The following is a 5,711-nucleotide window of genomic DNA, read 5'->3' as shown; positions in this document are numbered from 1 at the left end:
ATGAGTTCAGCAGAGGTAACTGACATGCCCAGACCTGGATTTGGCAAACAGGAGGGGGCAAGATCAAGTTTCTGGTAAGATCTGTTGGTACTTGACAATTACCTGCCTGCCTACTTCTCTCTGAATCCTCTGAGAATTCCTGGACTTGGCTTAGTTTGTGCCTAGCTCTGTGCCCATGACCCAAAGGATTATTCTACAGTTTTATCTAGTCCTTCTCCTCTTGGTATGATGCCTGCTTCAACTCAGAAAATGAGTTGCACTTCCTTAAAACGCAGTATTTTCCCCAATGAATCTGCATCAGTCAACCAAATAGTATAACTACACATGCACTGCTCAAGGCTCAACACTGGTTAATGATCACTGGCTTTGTCTTAGACCAGGCTTATCTTTCCTGATCCAGCTGAGAATTGATCACTTGAAAGGAGGTTCACAGGAAGATCTGAAATGCAACAGAGAGAACACTGTGTCAAATTGCCATAGTCGTGTAAGAGACAGCATTTGCTGCATCAGTCCAGATCTGGTAAGGTTTTTGAGTTTCGGTTTGAACTGGGGCGGGGGATGGAGGGCACGGAGGGTAGAGAGTAACTAAGTAGTTAAAGAATGGCATGGTAAGGAGCTACTGAAGAGGATTCTTGCTCTAACTCTCTCCTTGCACTCTTTAGAAGGACCTAAGCGTCCCTCCTACCCCCTGCCTCAGTTTTCCGATTCCCACTATTCACCTTTGCTTTGTCTTGATATGCTGCCTGCATTAAGGAGTAACACGGTTCAATGCTGGTAGGCATAGCAGCTTGGTCTGCGGATCAAGAAGAGTTTGGGATATTTACAGGACCTACCCTGGCTTTGGGTGGAACCCAAGACTGGGGAGAGAGGCCCATCCCTAGAAGGATTGTACCTGAAAGACCAAGTTCATGCTTGTTTATGTAAAGCCAGGTGTCAATGCCTGGCTTGCTCTGGTATCTCTTTTAGGAACCACAAATTAATGGTAACATCAGTAGTCGGAGAGTAGAGCTCATATTTTTATTCCTGTCTGAGGTTGCTGTGACCTCCTCTGTTTGATGAAAACTATTTGGCTCTAAACTAAAGTGTAAGTCTCATTAGCCTTCCTCCTTCCAAAGAATACAACCATCTCTCTATCTCTCTCTTTCTGCCCTTTCTCCTCTTCCCTCCCCTCTATCTTTCTCTTGATTGTTTAGATAATCATGCAAGTTCAAGCAGGGGATTTAAACATTTAACATGTCACCAGGGAAGCCCAAACATAAGGACTTTGAATTGTTGGCAAAATAGGAAGCGATACTGGCCATTGGGTAAATGACGACATCAAAGAGAAGACCATATTCTGTTCCCTACAGTGTGGCTGGGATTTTTTACTCCCAGAAGAGAATTAAACAACAGAGCTTTTCAGGAAAAGATTGTCCTTTATATTTTTGTTTCTTCTATCTTCTTCCCCAAACCATTCAGAAATTTGATACCTGGAGACCAATTTCATTTTATGGAGAGGGCTAATGCTATTAAAACTAATACTAAAACTATAATTAATGAAAATAATAATATCCAAATGTTTTTATACCCACTGTGTTGATCCTCTGAAAAACACAGCAGAGATGGAAAGTTCAAATATGAATATTATCCCAGTTTTTCCGAGAGTAAACCATGGCCAGAAAGTAAAATGCTTTTCCCAGGGTCATATATTGGATAGACAGAAGCCTCAAAACATAGCCACCTTTCTGACTTTAGGCTTAGCCTGTATTTTTCTATACCTTGCTGCCTCTTCCCACACAATAATATTTTGAGATTGTCTTTAGACATTAGAGTTGGGTTCATAGAGTTACTAAGGTGATTAAGAAAAAAATGGAGCTTTGAAATGGTCATATTCTAATTCTTCTTTCTCTGTGCAGTGTCTGAATATCAAAGGAAAGAATTATTTAAAAAAAATAATTTTTAAATATTAAAATTGCTTTGAAAATTCACTGGCCCATGATTACTTGACTAATGTCAGTAATAAAATCCTGATATCAAAACCACCCTCTTTTTGGTTTTTCTTGGTTCATTACCATGCCTTAGCTGAGTGGCCAGCTATGTGAAAGTTTACTGGTAGGGAGGTTTTTCTGGGAGCAATGACTGGTTATGAGGTTTCTGTTGAGATTCAGGGAACAAATTTAGATGGGCACCTATCTCTTATCAGTGAGAAGATTAAAATATAGAGCACACATCAAGCTGGTCAGCACTGCCCTAGAGCTTTGTCCGGCACAGTCCAGATCATCTGATCACCACCTGGATCACATTAGGACTAGTGGGAAGAGAAATGATGATTGGTGATCAGAAGCTGGGTCTGCTGCTATGGGCAGTCCAGGGTCTTGAAAAAAAAAGCTAACCAGATTAGTGTGCCTACCTGTGGGAGAAATTTTCCAGTTTCTACCAAACAAGGATAAAATTAAAGGGCTCATTCTCCCTTCTCTCCTTCTCTCTTAATCATCGATCGTCTGCTTCGTGAAATTAGGCTTGGGGGAGGACCTTGGAGAAAACAGGTATGGTGCCAAGTGCACTCAGCCAATAGTGTGAAACCTCTGCTTCTCTCCAGTCTCTGCTGTGGTCTTAGACAAGTCATTTGACTTTGTGGGTTTTGGTATCCCCATTTAACAAATGGGGAGTTGGACTATAGGGCCTTTGAGACCTCCAGGCCTGATATTTTTTGATTCTATCTAGAATATCAGATTCCAGTCTGAACATGGTTAAACAAGAATGTCAAAAGGTTCCCAGGCTTCTTGTATTTGATTTGCCTCTCTCTCACCAGTGTTGCCAGTATGGTAGTGGGCAGAAGGAGCAGCCTCTCTTTCCCCACGGGAGTTAGAGGTCTCGCTATGATCATCCAGTATATCCCCCACCCCAACCCACCTTAGTCCTTCCCTCTGCCAGTGCCCTTAGACTCTGGCAAATAAAATACAGACACAACAGGAAAGACCTTATGTGGAGGGCTCTCACTTTAGAGAGAAGAAAAGGGAGACATTTGGAGTGTAAGAACCAGTCTATTCCTGTGATGGGGCCTGGATTCCAGCCCAGGTGCCCTGAAACCCCAGCTGATTGCCTGTTCTACCACACCAACAGACTGGATATTTCTTTCTTAAAGTTCTCTCTTGGATAAAACAATATTTTCAGTTCAAGACTTTCAGAATTCAGAGGATTAGATTGATTAACTTAAATCAAATGATTATCTATGCTACAGTCCTATTCTATATCCATTTTAACTCCTTTTACCTTGTCTCTTCCTCATAATTAGCTTTATAATTATAAGTGCTTCTAATATATTATTTAAGTTTTTTTTTTTAGAGAAGAAAGGTGTTAGGTCAAGTAAGAAATAAGTGAACAATTAATATTAAACAATTAAATAATTTCTAAGTTGAATGCCTGTTTAGTGTACAAAATTAGAAAGCAGGTAAATGAAAGTAAAACTAAAACCTCTCATTATCCCATTATTCAGAAATATCCACTGTAAACATTTTGGTGAGTTCCCTTCCAGTGTATTTTCTATATGTACATAGGCAAATTTACTATTAACACTTTTCTCATGGGCATTTCAAAGGAGTTTTTAGGATGTATCACTACACACATTTGGTCTTGTATCAGTTGTGTACTATCTAATTCCTATTATTCCATATCATTTATGGTGGTTTTCTTTCTAGTTAAATCCTAACTGATACAGAGAGCATGTTACTGAAACTCCTAAAAACATGCCAGGTCTGGATTTTGGTATTGGATTTCCCACCTGGACATATTCCAAAAAAAATTTTTGAAGCATTGAACAGTATGTTCCAAAATCGGTCCAGGATTTTTAAAAAGTCAGCCATTGACTATTACATTTAACATTTATTGAACATCTGCTATACATGACATTATACTAAGTGATTTACACATATTTTATTATTTGATCCTAATTTCCTGGGGGTAAGTATATCATTGTTCCCGTAATACAGATGTGGGAAATTTAGGCTTAGGGAAGTTACATGGCCCCAAATTGCAAGGCTAATAAGTAGTAAAATCATGACTCGAACTCAGGCAGTTTAGCGCCAGAGTCCACACTCTGGACTCAAAGTTGTCACTCTCTAGCACACAAACCTGGAAAGGCCTCACCTATTGGTAGGAGAGCAGGGTCTTAGAGCAGTCACTTGCACTGTGGGAATAAATAACCGTGTGAGACGAGTCCTGCTGGGAAAGGCAGCAGATGTGCTGGAATGAACACAGGACTCAGAGTCAAACAGACATAGGCTCCAGTCTTCCTCTTCCAACATGCCAGCCATGTGACCTTGGACCTGTCACTTTCCTGGCTGAGTATAATGTTCTCATCTGTGAAAGAGGGCATAATAGTATCAGTCTTAGAGGCTGTGGTGAGGGTTAAGAATGATAATATGTAAGTGCACCTGGCATGTTTCTAGGCATATAATACATACTAACAGAGTTTAGTTGAATCTGAACCTGAGCAGAAAGTTTCAAGTAGAAATCTGGCACTTAATCTTGGATAGAACACTTGGTATGTGATTTTGCTCAATATACTGGGGCCTTTGTAGGCTCCAGTTTCTCATCTTTTTAGGAAGTGTTTGTACTAGTTGATCTCTATAGTCCTGTCTCAGATTCTGGGCCTTCAGGTGGTCTTAAGAGAAAGGAATGCGGCAGATGGTGTCTTGTCTTCTCAAATCAGTCTGAAACAAGGCCAAAGTTCTCAGAATATAGCATGTTTCTCCTTGGCCACTCTGCTCTGTGGATGTTCTTGACTAGCTACAAACATTGGAGCCTTCTGAAATGTCTGAGGTGTGATGAAAATCACAAATATTTCTTAGAAGGAAGGGGAGAGGCCTTTGACTGACATAACTCTGTTGCTTTTATTATTTCTTCTAGGAAAGGAGGGGTCACAGCTTCATAGGGTTCCTAATCATAAAAGAAAATAACTTCTTGACTTGCTCCAAAGAATACAGTTGGGAAATCACAAAGCCAGATGATGTCTAGGGTCTTTTATACTCATTCACTTTGTGATTTGGCTGTAAGACAATGCGTTGAGTTTTAACTGAAGAACTTCTAGTTGCTAAGCCCTGTGGAGAGTGGAGAAGTGACTTGATTCTCACTATAAAGATACCTATAGTCTGCTTCCATCAAGGAAATATAAACCTGAAGTTGAAGAGGATAGACAAGTTTTGTTAGGATTTCACAGAAAGCATAATCAAGGTTCCCTCCTATCTCCCGGCTACTCCTCAACACGTGGCTGGGGCCTCTTCCTCTCCATACCTCTAAAACGGCGAGTTCCAAGTCTCTGCCATTGGACTACGCCTCATTTCGTGCTCACTTCCCTAAGGATCTTATTCACAGTTTTAATAAAATCTTAACACTGACAAGTTCTAAAGTTCTATCTCTAGCCTAAACTTCTCTCTGGAACTCCAGACTCAGAAATCCAGCTGCCTGCTCAGTCATCACCATTATATAGTCTATGGGCATCTCTCACTGAACACATTCAAACTGGAAATCTTCGTGTGCCCCCAACTCCCTCAGATCTGCTCCACCTGCAGCCTTTCCTTTTCCAGTCAATAGCAACTCCATCTGTTACAGTTGCTCAGGCCTAAGAGCTTGGAGCCATACTTGACTCCTGTTTTTCCACAAGCCACATCCGAACTACCAGGCTCTACCTTAAAAATATATACAGAATTTAAACATTCGTCATCATTTCTGAG

The sequence above is a fragment of the Pteropus alecto genome, unplaced genomic scaffold, assembly GCF_000325575.1.
Source record: "Pteropus alecto unplaced genomic scaffold, ASM32557v1 scaffold88, whole genome shotgun sequence".
Taxonomy (NCBI): domain Eukaryota; kingdom Metazoa; phylum Chordata; class Mammalia; order Chiroptera; family Pteropodidae; genus Pteropus; species Pteropus alecto.
Note: the sequence above shows the minus strand (reverse complement) of the source record.